Here is a 15,956-nt window from a genome sequence, read left to right as displayed (position 1 = left end):
TGAAAGATAACATGAAGGCAAACCAGATCAATAACATCCCCGAATCTTTTGGGAGACCCACTGACAGACTGTGGCTTCAATGCAGCATGAAGCTCCCAACCAAGGAAACGTGCTGTTAGCACAGGTCTGTTCTACAGCTGTCCAGGCAGGAGGGTAATGCTACTGTTAGACAGACAAGGGAAATGTATAATGGGAGAAGGGGTGGTGAGATTTTTAGGATTTTTCCACATTAAGCAAATTTTCTGTACCTAGAGTACAGAAGAGAGTTGCATGAAATATTACTATAAATAACCAATGGATAGTTTTCAAATCTATATTATAGAATCCAAGCACTGATGATGCCTAGCTGAGGCTTTACAAAATATGAGTAAAGTTTATATTTAGATACAGGCCCTTAATTGTATTTAGCCTATCTCCTCTGATTATAATTCAACTAGAATATAATGTCGCCTTTCTGGATTCAGTAGTCGATTTGTAAGACTTATTTGATGGCAGTGGGAAGGGAATTTAAAGAAGTTCATAATGGATAAGTGGTTAACTCCAGTTGCAAAAACTAGGTACCATCTTTGATTTTATCTTACCACACACAGAATGAAATGACTTTATTATTTATTTCAAAATATCTCCCCTTTGCATTTCTTCCTTTCCTACCTATAGTCACAACTATGATACAAATGCCATCCTTAATGAATGATTACATATTTTACAGCATTATTTATAGCACTAGTTTTCTATTAAGTAGAAAACTACTTTTTCAGGGCAGCCTGGGTGGCTCAGCGGTTTAGCGCTGCCTTCAGCCCAGGGCCTGATCCTGGAGACCCAGGATCGAGTCCTATGTCAGGTTCCCTGCATGGAGCCTGCTTCTCCCTCTACTTCTGTCTCTGTCTCTCTCTCTCTGTCTCTCATGAATAAATAAATAAAATATTTTTTTTAAAAGAAAACTACTTCTTCAAATAAAACATGTGATATAAAAGTAAACCATTTCATTTGTAATAAGGGGCATCACGTGATGCATCCAAAGGTACCCTGAAAACTGAAATATGAAATATAAAGGTGTACATAACAAAGTATCTAGCATATGGCTCTGTCATAAACTACCTAGCATTTGGGGCCAATAAGAAAGATATGAACAATAAAATTTGTAATTAAATGGGGTAAAGTGATATTTTAAAAAGGAAAAACATACTTATGACATCATTCCATAAAGTTCTCTTTTAGAGAACTAGGATATTCAAACTAGGGGGAAATAATTTCAGATACAAAGCAGACATTTTCAAAGGTTTCTCTTTTAAAAATTGTCTGATTAGTAACCTCAAATAGGAATATTTAATATTCAGGAGTTGTTTAAGACTAATGAGCCTGTGAACAATTTGTCACAAAATTTAAGAATTAGATTAAACTTCATAGAGATACTGCAAGTTCATTTGTGAAAATCAATCCCTTTTCACAGGAGAGTTTTAATAGCAATTCTAAGATGGCCAGAATTTTAATACTGCCTTATGAATTTTAATTAAATTGAATAATTTGTTAAATTAGAATAATTTTAATACTGACCTAATATTATCCTATGTTTTAATTACTCATTCATTTCATGCATGTTTACTGCAAATGTGACATATTCAAATAGCTATAAGGGCCAGGAGGTGGCTGACAACACTGAAATTGTTGTTAAGAGAAAACATGGGACTCTCTGGACCATGACAAAATGGACAAACAACACAATATCTGTTGGGGTGAGAAAAAAATAGTTCTTTGTAGATAATATTTGGGAATGTGGCTGGGCCTGGTGTTTTCAGACTTTTTTTTCCTGAGAAGCCAGATTATAGTGTATAATTTCCTAAAGAGTATTTATTCAAAATAAAATATATAAAATATACATATACATACATATATATATATGTGTGTATGTATATGTATATACACACACACTAGGTCTTGGGATATACAGATAATGAAGAGTTGGGTTTGGTTTGGTTTTCGTCCATAAAGAAGTTCACAAAACTAGTGAGGGAGATTAAGCCCACCTATATAGCATCTGCATTTGTAAAGCCAAGTCAAAAATACAAAATGTAAGGTACCCAGTGTACCCCTTTTTCTTCCCCCTTCTCTCACTAAAAGGAACATCTTAGCCCTCAAGTGCAAGCTCATCCACAACCTCTTCGTCAATAACAGAAGCCCTGGCCCAATATTAGGGTCTACTGTTGAGCACGTTAGTAGTAAAGTTGCCTTTGTGTAGCCTTGGGGAAAAAGGACTATGAGGTACCAGAGATAGTTCCAGAGCTAAGTCTCACAGTGAAGGAAGGGGAGCAATGGGTTCCAGGTAAGCATGTCTCCTTGTCCCCTACAGTTTACTCACATTGAAAAAAGCAATGACCAGGGGAAGGTCAAATGGTTGCCCTAAGCACACGGTAGACAGCAGGTTCACAACGGTTGACTACAAGGGTGTACTGAGGGAGAACAATATGAAAACACGTATTTGGGGCATCAACTGATCACTTACTTCTTGTCCTCAGCTCTATGTCTAAAGAGTTTAATTGCACATTTAATGTGCTTTGTGGCCATTTATTCTCTTACCAGTACGTTTGTACTTCAACTTGGAAAAATTTATATAATCTGCTTTTCATATCTGAGTGAATGACGAACATGCTACATTGCAAAAAAAAAAATTTATTTTGCCCAGATAATATTCTGCCAAGAAAGTAGCTCTTGAATGTCTTTTCTAGAGAACACAGTTACAAGTACATTCACTATGGGGTTTCTTGGGTTTTCATGTGAAAGCACTCTGAACTCAGGAGCCATGTAGTATCTCAAAGTCATAAAAACACCACAGTTTTTAAACGTTAAATTTTTACTGCCTCCTATATTTGAGTTGCAGGTGTTACATTTTTGTCCCTTTTAGAAAAGAGGTTTTCAGGAGCATGTTAATTAAGAAAAAGAAGGGAGGGAAGGGAAGGGAAAGGGAAAAGGGGAAGGGAAAGGGAGAGGGAGACGGAAAGGGAAAGGGAAAGGAAAAGGGAAAGGGAAAGGAAAGGGAAAGGGAAAGGAAAGGGAAGGGAAAGGGAAGGGAAAGAAAAGGGAAAGGAAGGGAAAGGGAAAGGGAAGGGAAACGGAAAGGGAAAGGGAAGGAAGGGAAGGGGAAACAAAGGAGAAGAAAAGAGAGGAAGGAAAGAAGGAAGGGAAGGAGAAAGGGAAGAAGGAAAGAAAGAAACTAACATGCCTTAAAAATAAAGGGTGCTTTTAGGGTTTTTGAGAAAAATAGTTTGGAAATAATTTCATAAGATGAACAGAGCTTTCTATCCCCACTGTTAATGGTTTATTAGTCCAAAAAGAAGATAGTGTAAGAAAGTGAGGACCACAGGTGAAGCATCTCCAATAGCATAGTAATGAAATTGAAGCAGCTGTTCTGAAACTCTTGGCAGATCAGTAGCACAGGTCCAGAAAAAGGCACTCTGGTATCACATGGAATAATTTTAGTAGTTTTACTTATGCTCAGTGTATTGAGCATCCTCATTTAGGGCTAAAATAGTAGCCATAAAGACAGCAAAGTTGTGGTAAGAGTGGATAATGAAGTTTATTTACTATTTTACTTACTAGTTTATTTTCATGTTCGTTTTAGAGTTATATTGTTCATAAACACTGAAGCATTAGTGCATTTGAAAAATCATTTTCATGAATTTATAAACCCATAAAAAGCTTGAACTTAAAGTTTTAATTATTAAAATACGTTGTTTCACATGGGAGTACTAGGAAAACTATAGTCACAAGTACTTGTGGAAACCAAAGTGGTTATATGGATAAATATAATGAATATAAATGATATTTAGAAACAATTTAAAGCTCAAATGTCAATGAAAAAGTTCTTTAGGAATTTATAGGCATTCATTTCATGAAGGAAAAATACATCGGAGATGTGCTTTCCCATGTTTGAAAAAATAAACTTCTTAGGGGAACCTGGGTGGCTCAGTCGGTTTAATGTCTCAGTCTTGGTTTCTGCTCAGGTCATGATCTCATGGGTTGTGAGATGGAGCCTACATCAGACTCTGTGCTCCAAACAGAGTCTGCTGGAAAGTCTCTCCTTCTGCCCCTCCTGCCACTTGCGGTCATGTGCTCTCCCTCTCTCTCAAACAAATGATTAAATATTTAAAAAAATAAAAAGTAAATAAATATTTCATTTATTCACATCACTACAGGAATTCCACAGGGGAAATTGTCCCTGAAGAACCCTTGAAATCAAGAATTCAATTATGCAGATTATTCAGAAAGGAACAAAAATGATTTCCATTCAGTAGGATAGCCTATATTCGAGTTATTCTGATTATTAAAAAGCTGCTAATATTGAGAGACTTGAACTGGAGCTATGATAACAGACCTGTTTGACCACAGAAGGAGTTGAGACTGAACGCTGCTTCAACTTGGAGGAACTGGAGGGTATTATGCTGAGTGAAGTAAGTCAATCGGAGAAAGACAAACATTAAATGGTCTCATTCATTTGGGGAACATAAGAAATAGTGAAAGGGAGTAAAGGGGAAAGGAGGGAAAATGAGTGGGAAATATCAGAGAGGGAGACAGAACATGAGAGACTCCTAACTCCGGGAAATGAACAAGGGGTGGAAGGGGAGGTGAGCAGGGGGTGGGGGTGACTGGGTGACGGGCACTGAGGGGGGCACTTGACGGGATGAGCACTGGGTGTTATTCTCTATGTTGACAAATTAAACTCCAATAAAAAAATGAATGTTGGAAGATAGAAATGAACAGGACATATTCTTAACCAACGCAAAACCGATTTTTAAATAGCATATGCAAAATTCAAGCACAGTTGACCTTTGAACAATGCAGTTGATTAACAGATATTTTGTTCATTATACATATTATATACAGTATTCAAACAATATAGTAGCTAGAGGAAATGTTATTAAGAAAATCATAACAGGGCTGCCCTGGTGGCTCGGCGGTTTAGCGCCGCCTTCAGCCCAGGGCCTGATCCTGGAGACCCAGGATCCAGTCCCATGTCAGGTTCCCTGCATGGAGCCTGCTTCTTCCTCTGCCTGTGTCACTGCCTCTCTCTCTCTATCTCTCAGGAATAAATAAGTAAAATATTAAAAAAAATAAAATCATAACAAAGAAAATATACTTACAGTACTGTAACTGTATTTGCTGAAAAAAAAAATCCACATATAAGTGGACCATGCAGTTCAAACCCATGCTGTTCAGGGGTCAACTGTACTCTCCACTGTAATGTTTTATGTTAATTTTAAAATTTATCTTCCAGGCAGATAATAATTAATTAATGAGATACCTTAAATGTCTAAATCAAGTACTAAATGTATATGAATAATTTCTAAAAGTATTGCTTACTTTCATTTATTTTTCTTCATCTCTTTTGCCATTAAGAATAATTATATAACCATTAGGGATGCCTGGATGGCTTAGTGTTTTAGCACCTGCCTTCAGCCTAGGGCGTGACCCTGGAGTCCCAGGATCGAGTCCCACATCGGGCTCCCTGCATGGATTCTGCTTCTCCCTCTGTCTGTGTCTCTGCCTCTCTCTCTCTCTCTCTCTGTGTGTGTGTCTCTAATGAATAAATAAATAAAATCTTTAAAAAAATAATAATTATATAACCATTAAATACAATTATATACTTGAAGATGCCTTGCAAACTGTATATAATGGTTACATGATTTCACTAAAGCATATGGAAATTAAATAGCTTATTTCTTTGTTTCTAGACACTACATTTTCCTTGCAGAGAATGTTGATGTAGCACATTGTCATACTGCTTATAAATAAACCACAAAAACAAAACCCTGAAAATGTAGAAATTGCATGCCCAGAAGTTTCCCTAATCGCCTTCTAATTAAGCAACTTGTTGGATTCCAACCTATTTCCTTCATTCTCTGTAATATATTTACTAATAAGCATGTCTTTGGAACATTAAGACTGTTAGGTTACTTATGAAGAGATCTTGGCACTTGTAGTTACCATGAGTTGAGTGCCTAACAAGAGTCCACTGAGGTTACTCTCAACTAACTCATGCCAGTTAAAACTGTGAAAGGTATTAGGTGATTTAATTAAGTGCTACATAATTTGCTGATATCCATGTGCCAAAGAAACTGTGTGTGTGTGTCTGTGTATACATGAAAACTGTGTCTAATGCTTTGGAAAGATGCAGTAAAAGGAAATTAATTTTAAAACTCTGTTTAAATTAGCTTTGGTTAAAACAACTCTAAAATATTGGAGAAAATGATAAAATTTTTAAAAATATGTATTCAAGTTTTTTTATGTATTCAAATTTAATGATGAGTTGGTTTTTAAATTTTGGTTTTGTTTTCTTTTTTCTCTTTAATTTCTTACCTCACTTAATTATTAAAAAAAATCACCTAGCAATCACTGACACCATATTGGATTATAAATATGGGAGAACACCATATAGATCTATTTTTAGTTAAATATAGTCTATAGATCCATTTTTAATAAAAATTCCTTACTTTTACTTAAAAATATGTCAGTGACTATACATTAACATATTGAAGTTAAACATCATTACAAAAATGTGCATAACCACTTTTTAAAAATTCTGGTTTTTTGGTGATTATTTCAATTCCAAAGGATTCAGGATAAAATGACTTTGCAGTGTCCTTCTTTTGGGCTTTCTAATGCAGGGATGGTCAATGTACTTCTTAAAAGATAAATTAATACTCTAAGAATTTAATTTGATCATATTAACTTTCTAAAAAGACAACTCCAAATTTACTTAATTAATCTGCAGATGCACAAGTAATCTTAAGAAACAATTGTGAAAAACATGGAAGGATGTCTCTACTGGATTTAGTAGAATCCACACTTATGATTATCTTTCTACAAAACAATGTTCATTTCAACTGCATTTGTTCATTTATCTGTTCAACTATTTTACCTATTGCCAAACAGATGCTTTACCTAAAATAAATCCATTTCTTAGTTCAAAAACCTCATTCATTTGCACTTAGAAGGATATGGACAAGAACAAGATCCATCATCCAGTTAGACACATAGATTGAATAAGCTGGTGGATTCAAGAGGAATCAAGGGAAATTCCGAGGAAGATGAAAACATGAGCATGCCCTCTACTTCCTTTTCAAAGCCAGAACTAAGTGATCAAAGAAAATAGGAAGGAGAAAACCCTGAATCCCTATAAATGTAAAAATCAGAAAAGGCCAGCATGTCCTACCCCATGCTTCTAGGATATTTGCCCTGTTAAGTCAAGAATTTAAAAGACCATAAAGAGGAACCTCAAACTTGTTTCAAAAGAAAGAAGAAAGTATATGGAAAAAAAGCCTAGCAGGGCCTCCCCAAGATGTCTTTAATTGGAGAGAATTAAGGGCTCTGGAAGAAGAGAGGACACTCTAACTTAAATTTTCATTGAATATTAGGCAGTATCTATGGAAACCATGGAAATATGCTTCTCCTATCTACTGCCACAGAGCAGAGCTGACTGACAGCCCCACCTGCTGCCTTTCTATCACTTTTACACTACAGTCACCCTTTCCAAAGGCTTCTTCCCAGCAATGAGTAGACATAGCCATGGTCCTAATGTAGTCTCCTGTGAGACACGAGATTCCTCCAGCTGCAGATTTTGGTTCCAGGACTCTCCTTCAGGCTAGCTGAACCGTCGGTGGAACTGTGCTGCAGTCTGCACCCCCTCCTACCCACTACCCTTCCCTCTCTCACCCTCAATGATAGAAAGCTTAAATGGGATCTGAAGGTTCTACCTGGGATCTGAAGGTTCTCCCTGTCTCTTTTGCTATCCTTCACAGTCATTTCCATTTATATACATGTCTTACAGATAGAATCTCATCTTAGTTTCCTGCTTCTCAGAAAACAGACAACAGGAGAGGGATTTGGGACTGGCTAACTCACCACTGGGCAGGCAAGAAGATGCCACTCTGAGAAGTATACAGCAATGGAGTGTTCCTGGTAAAAGGTGGTTGCTAAACTGCTAAAGAATTAACGAAGATATCCCAGGGTGCTCTAAGAAAACATCTTAAAATACAGAAATGCCCCCTTGGGTACAATAATTACTGAAAAGAATAGACTGTTTTATATAAAAGATAAATCAACAAATTATATAGTCTCAGGGAGAAATAAAAAAATACACAGAATAAAATAATAAAATAAGACTAAGTTTTCAGAAATAATATATTACTACAATTAAAGGTGATGTTATTAGCCAATTTTAAAAACACACTACTTCAGCAGTTGAAGAAACATTTGATTACTATTTTGCAATCATAACTTAGAAAAAACAAAAAGGCTTCTCCTGTTATATTCAAAATTGCTACCAAACCTGGAAAATATTAGCATAATATGAAATCTACAGCCTAAGCAAGTTTATCAATATTGAAGTAGAACTCTTATAAAAAAATAAATCTGGATTTTATATTTTTTTAAACATGATCAAGTTTAGTTTACTGCAGGAAAACATGATTGGGTAGCAATTAAAAAATGACTTTATGTAATTAATGGTAGCAATTACAAATAAATGAGGAAAATAATATTCTACATCAAAATAAGTGGAAAATAATACAGTATATTAAAATAAATGGAAATTGCAGATTCTCTTCTGGATTTAAAAGTACAGATAACTTTGAAAAACAAAAAAGCTAGAAAATTCCTATATAAATTTTACTGAAATATAAAAGATTTGACAATAAAAAAAAAACAGACACTTAAAGATAATAATTATCAAATTAGGATGAATATGTAATGATATTCCATTAAAAACCCAATGAATTTTATACAGTAATTTGAAAACATTAACTTGGTAGAAAAAGGTAAATATATATATTTATAGATAAAAATTAATCATGGGGACTTTAAAATTACTAGATAGAAAAAGCAGAAAAATGAGCTTTCAAAAATGAGCTCTATGTTACATCATACAGCAGTGGACATTTCAAACATTTTACGGGAGCAAACATAAAAAATAAATATTAAACAACAGAAAATATAAATTACCTGATCTTGGGACAGAATATGCATGTACCTGATCTTGGGACAGAAAGGTGCTTTCAAATTTGAATGCAAATAAAAATGTACTATCAAAAAATAGTGGATAGAAATCAGTGTGACATTTTCAGTTTGAAGTAAAATGTAACAGAAACATAAAAACCAAAAGGAATATGAGGGAGACTATTTGCCCCATGTCTAGCAGACTATGAAAAGAATTTTAAGTTCTATAAGAACAATGAATGTTCCAGTTGAAACTGGGAAAGGGTAATGAGTATACAAAATTTAAGTGGATAAAAACATATGACACTTAGCCATACTATGCTTCTTTGTATTTAATACAAATAATTCAGATGAAAACACCATTGTCATATTTTTCCTTTGAAAAGATAATTATTTATCATATGTAATATTAATACCAGGACTGGTGACTGTGCCAAAAAATATAAAATGACTCAACTGCAGAAATCTATCTTCTCTAATTTTATTCTTAAGAAGTTAGTATTATACTTACATAAAAGGACAGTCACTGAAACACTGTTGTTATTACGAGAATTTAGAAATGACATATAGTTCAACAATAGATTAGCTTAATAAATTTTAATACAACTTCATGGTAAAGGTGAATTGTAGCAGGTATTTTAATGAAAATATGAAAATGTTTCTAATCTTTAGCTCAGTGAAGTTACACTGTATAAATTTAAGTATGCAGTACGATTTCTATTTTCTAAAATATGATCATATGCACCCAAAGATGACATATATACATCCTTCTATATTTAAGTTCACATTGTTTTTTCTGGGTGAGTGGCTTATTGACGTGTGTTTAAATAAACTGTGTGTACTGGGAGTGGGAAACATCAGTTCCTTAATTTTTACAACCTTATTTGGTCAGGGATTAAGTGAATAGACATCACTGAAAAATCCCCTGGATCTCCTTTCTTTTCCTATAAGGAAATACAATGATCACTTTCATTGAGAGCTATTTGGTTAAGCAAAATTACTTTCTTGCTTTGTATCCATCAGAGAGCAGTTATATACCCAAAATCAATCAGAAGAAAAACACCACATAGGGTTCTCTAGGCCTCCGTATGCTATACAAATATTGTCATAGCACTCTGCTGAATAACAGCACAGGGTGATAAATGCATAATATGGTCCCTGAAGTCCAGTAAAATAATGGACATAGGACACTGGTTAGTGTCTGGACCTACTGGCTAGCACTACTTTTTTTCAGATCAATAAAGCAGAAACACTAATGTTTAATTTCTCTAGGAGAAGAAGAGACAAAAATATGCATATAAAATTGTGTTACAAATTAAACTTTCAGAAAGCAAACAAGAAATATATTCTACAATACCAAAATTAAATGATTGTCCTAGTAATAGATAGTGACATTATATCTCTTCTCTACCATCATGACATTTTTTGTAAGTACACAGACTAAATTATTTACCTATCCTTTAATAACAAAAACAAAACAAAGCTTTCTTCAGTAATTAGTACTTGGTGCTAACCAGTTTTTAGCACATTGGGACCCCTGAATAGTAGACCAGGACAGAGGCCTGGTGACAATGTTCTGAGGCATTGTTTCATGGAGACTATAGGTTTTAACCTTTGTGAAATCAATGAATCATTAGATTTGACTTAACAAACATGCTCAGAATTTCTCTTTTCTCCTTTGTCTTGCCCCCAACAGAAAAGCAGTTCAACCTTTCAATATTTCAAAAGTCTATTTCTAAGCTAGTTGGAGACAAAGAAGAGATGAAACGGACTGTTATTAATCTGATCCATAATTTTAGGAGTAGCAAGGGGTTGAGGGCTGGGAACCAAGTGTAAGGATTTATAATACAAGAATAACCTAACCTTCCTGTTCTGTGTGCCCCTCTCTACCCCACACCACACACACGCACACATGATGTTAAGTTATTCACCAGTGAGCTTCCGGGAACAAGAGATATTTATATACTCAGTTTCTAAGCAGACCATAAAAATGGAGAAAAGGGTAAAGGTCATTGTTTCGCCACTGGATGCAGAGAAAGAAAAATCCCTAAAAACCAATTTCTCCTAATGCTTTCTGTTCTCTTGTGAGACAGGAAATAGGAGAACTGAGTGCTCAGAATGACTTCAGACTCCTGGCTGAGGAAATGCTGGTGAAGCATAGCAGTATCTCTAGTGAGAGAGGGATGGAGCTCTTGTTATATAGGCATTAAACCATGAGCAAGTGATTATATGCTTGCCATATAATCAACCAACATATTTAGGTCAGTTTTTGGTTCTGCAAATAAGGATCTTAAAAGTTGTCATATTATCCTTCACAAGTGAAAAAGCTAAACAAACTAAAAAATCAACAACCCTTCCTGGATCCCTAAAAGAGGGGAGGGCACAGGGGTAAACTGCTGCTCCCAAGACTGGAGAGACAGAGAGTACACAAGGAACCTCAGGTACCATGAGAACCCAAGTGGAAAGGGAGGAGTAGGAAACCAAAACTATAACTGTAGGATTGCTGGAGACTCAGTGTGATCAAGTCTGAGCCTTAAAAGCTCTCAGGAGGGACGCCTGGGTGGCTCAGTGGTTGGGTGCCTGCCTTCAGCTCAGGTCATGGTCCTGGGATCCAGGATCGAGTCCCACTTTGGGTTCCCTGTGAGGAGCTAGCTGTGGAGGCCGAGAAAAATCAAGGCCATTCCACCTCAAGTTTAGCATTAGCACAAGTACAGCCATCTTAGGCCCCTGTGAATAAGAGCTGATCTTTACAGGAAAAACTACAGAATGTCCTCGGCAGGGAATCCCATATCAGAAAGACAACAGAACCCACGCCCATGGTAGAAAGTTCCATATTAGAATGAGAACAGAGCTCAATGCCCTTGAAAGCTCCATATTAGAATGAGAACAGAGCTCAATGCCCTTGAAAGCCCCATATCAGAATGTAAACAGAACTTGAGAAATTCCCACCCTCCTTCTGGAGGTCCCCTAGACCAGCCCATAAAAAACCCAGCTGTAACCCACTTCGGGGTCCAAGTCCCTGCTCCGCTGTGTCGGGTATACTTGGACCCAAGCTCAAACTTGCAAATAAACCCTCGTGTGCTTGCATCAGTGTTGGCTCCTTGGTGGTTTCTCAGATTTGCAGTCTTGGGCACAGCACTAGCTTCTCCTTCTGCATATGTCCCTGCCTCTCTCTCTCTCAGTCTGTGTCTCTCATGAATAAATAAATAAATCTTAAAAAAAAATAAATAAAATAAAAGCTCTCAGGGAATCCAGTTATTGGAAGGGCCTCCACAACTCTGTTATGATTTACTTCAAAAACTTGACCAGGTTCTCACAGTAAATACCAGAGAAAAATCCCCTTGGTCTTCTTGGGGGTGGGGGAGCAAAACCATTTTGAAATACTCCAGGCACTCGGTTCTGTTTTTTGTTTTTAATTTTTTTTTAAGATTTTATTTATTTATTAATAAGAGACACACAGAGAGAGGCAGAGACACCGACAGAGGGAGATGCAGGGATCATGACTTGAGCCAAAGGCAGACCCTCAACCACTGTGCCACCCAGGAGTCCCCAGGTGCTTTGTTCTTAACAAGGCCTGCCCTCTGGAAAAACTTGCTGACTAAAGCATAAGAAAAAAAGGAACAGAAGAAACAGTAATGACTGAGAATATCCCACAAATTACTGTCAGACACCAACCTACAGATCCACAAATCTCATTGAAAACCAACAAGGGGTAGTGGAAGGGGAGGCAGGTGGGGAGATGGGGTGACTGGGTGATGGGCACTGAGGTGGGCATTTGAGGGGATGAGCACTGTGTGTTATGCTATATGTTGGCAAAGCCAACTCCAATTAAAATATGCATATATATATGAGATATCTCATATCTCATATATATATCATATATCTTGCATATATTTATATATAAAATTTAAGGCACACACGCACAAAAAAAAAGAGAAAAAAGGAAGAAAGAAAAAAAGGAAAACCAAGTAGAATAAATGCCAAAAAATCAAAAACAGAACTCCTACACCCAGGCATATCACTTTCAAACTACAGAAAACCAAAGGTATAGAAGTCCTAGTTAACCAAAAAAAAAAAAAAAAAGCACCTTAGCCATGGAGGAACAAAGATAAAAATCACAGCCAACTTCTCAAGAAACCATGCAAGCAGGAACATAAGAGAGTGAAATCTAAACACATAGAGGGAAAAAACAAAACAAAACAAAACAAAACAAAACAAAACAAAAAAAAACCACCAAGCTAGAATTCTGTACCTTGTCAAATTATCCTCCAAAAGTGAAGGTGAAATACACACTTCCTCACACAGCCAAAACCCGACAGAATTTGCGGCCAGGAGGTCTGTCCCGCAAGAAGTGTTAAAAATAGTTACACAGAGGGGGGCCTTGAGGCTGCCTGGGTCTCCTCAGGGGTTCTGTGCAGCCCTGGGGGTGCTGCCCCGGGGCCTCACCCAAGTGGGGGAGGGTCCTGCCGGCAGACGGCCTGGAGCAGGGGAAGGTCCTGCAGGCGCCCCAGCAGGGGAGGGTCCCGAGACGGCTTCAGCAGGGGAGGGTCTCGCAGGTGCCCCAGCAGGGGAGGGTCCTGAGGTGGCCCCAGCAGGGAAGGGCCCCGCAGGCACCCCAGCAGGGGAGGGTCCTGAGGTGGCCCCAGCAGGGGAGGGTCTTGCAGGGACTTCAGCAGGGGAGGGTCCTGCAGGCGGCCCCAAGGGGGAGGTTGTGTGCTGACTGCCCCTAACCCAGGGCCCCGGCCCCAGAGGGCAGAGATACTTCAGGTTGAGGCGACCTGCAGAGCCTGTTCTTCCTGCTGCAAAGGTCAGCAGGCTCCTCCGTGCACCACCTGCCTAAGTAAGACCCCGATGCCATGCTGTCGAGGGCCACCTCCTGCCCTTCATGTCTAACTAACGTGGTGTAAAGGACTCTTTCTCCAGTGGAAGGAAGGAGGCCCGAGAAAGGATGTCGGGTTTCAGTCAGACAGCCAGAGGGCAGCACCCCCAGGACCCAGGAGCCTGCAAAGATGCTGACTGGTGGGAGGAAGCCTTTTTAGGCCTGTCACTTCTAGGTCCTTTTGAGCCCTGTCACTCACTTCTAGACCTTTTACTCAGGTAAGACCCAGGATGGTGGAAACTAGGTGAGATGACTTCAGGATGACTTCCATCTTGACTTAGACATTTAAAAATCTTCCTACTATTAAAAAAAAAAAAAAAAAAGTCTTCACATTTTCTTTGAAGACTGAGTTGTTTCTTCCAACCATGAGCTGTCCTTCCAGCTATGAGCTGTCCTCCTGGCTATGAGCTTTACCAGGCATCCAAATGGGAAAAGTCTTCAAACCCCAATACATATAAGGAATATCCAGGTGGTGGATGGTGTTTGCACTCCTGTGCTGTCAGGCATGTGCCTGAAACTGCATGACTTGGCTAGAACAGCACTATCGGGTTTGATGTATCAGACCGGTGTTCCAAATGAAGTTGTTGATTATATCATGTTTGGCACAGTTACACAGGAAGTGAACACAAGCAATGTGGTGGAGAGTCTGCCCTTGGAGCTGGCTTCTCTGACAAGAGTTCTGCTCACACGAGCCTGCATCTCTGCCAACCAAGCCATGACCACAGGTGTTGGCTTCATTGCTTCTGGCCAATGTGATGGACTTGTGGGAGGTGTTTTGGAGTTAATGTTGGACATCTCTATTTGCCAACCAAAGAAGATGAGGAAAATCATTCTTGATCTCAACAAGGCCAAGACTCTGGATCCATCACTATTTTTAATCTCTAAATTCAAATTGAATTTCTTATCACTTGAACTCCTTCTGGTGGCTTTCTCCACCAGTGAGAGAATGGGCTCTCTGCAGAGCAAATGGTCACTGCCTTTGCTTTTTCAGACTGAAATAGGACGAGTATGTACTTTATTCCCACAGCCTGACCATAAGGACACAAGATGAAGGGCTCCTCTATGATGTTGTATCCTAAAGAGTACCATGAAAAGATACAGTTACCAAAGGTAATTCCATCCATCCTTTCTCCCTGGAGCAGATGGCCAAACAAAACCCACATTCATCAAGCCCTGTGGTATAGTGGCAGCTGCAATTTCTTTCCTGACTGATGGTGAATCAGCAGTGTTGATTATGGCAGATGAAAAAGCTCTGGCCATGGATTATAAATGGAGGGCATTTTTTTGAGGGATTTTGTGTAAATATCTTAGGATACAAAAGATCAATTTCTAAAAAAAAAAAAAGATCAACTTCTACTCAGACAACATATGCTATTCCAGGAGTTCTAGAGAAGGCAAGATTAACTGATACTGATGCTTTTGAATTTTGGGATGTTTTTCTCAGGTCAGATTTTGGCTAATTTGAAAGCCATGGATTCTAATTTGTTTACAAAAAAATACATGGTTAGAAAAACCAAGGTTAGACTGCTTTCTTTAGAGAAGTTTAATGACTGGGTTGGATGGCTGTTCCTGGGATACCTATTTGGAGCCATTGGCTGTAGGTTGGTCTTGGAACCGCCAACAGATTACAGGAGGAAGAAGGCCATTATTGCCTCGTGACTGTCTATACATCTGGGGAGCAGGACCATGCTATGACAGTAGAAGCTTATATAAAGTAACAAATCAGGAAGAGGTGCCCTGGAGTTTCTGTGCAACACTCACACTAGGTAATGCCATGTCAACGCATTACTAAATGACATCTGTAATTTCTAGCTCCTCTTAAGAAAACAAAATTTGTGGCCCTCTGTTAAATTATTTTCAGTTAAGGCTTGCTGGTTTTCTGAGCTTTCTAATAATCATGGCATACTGCTTTTTCAGGGATTACTTAGCCACCAGAATCCTAAACAGTGATAGGTTTAAGCAATTATTTTTGGTCTTTATTTTCACTGAAGACTAAATGAGTGGTTGCAATGTAGGGGAGAGGTTAGCTGAGATTTGGAATCATCTTTGTAACGGAATCATCTTTGTAACATTTGCAAATTATACTCAT

The 15,956-nt window shown here is 37.9% G+C and overlaps 1 pseudogene; it reads left to right on the top strand.

Moving 5' to 3' along the window:
• Positions 1-14,270: 14,270 nt before the first annotated feature.
• Positions 14,271-15,585, top strand: LOC100686570 (annotated as a pseudogene).
• The last annotated feature ends 371 nt before the right edge of the window (positions 15,586-15,956 follow it).

Source organism: Canis lupus, chromosome 19, assembly GCF_011100685.1.
Source record: "Canis lupus familiaris isolate Mischka breed German Shepherd chromosome 19, alternate assembly UU_Cfam_GSD_1.0, whole genome shotgun sequence".
NCBI lineage: Eukaryota > Metazoa > Chordata > Mammalia > Carnivora > Canidae > Canis > Canis lupus.
Note: the sequence above shows the minus strand (reverse complement) of the source record. Positions and strands in the feature narration are given on the sequence as shown.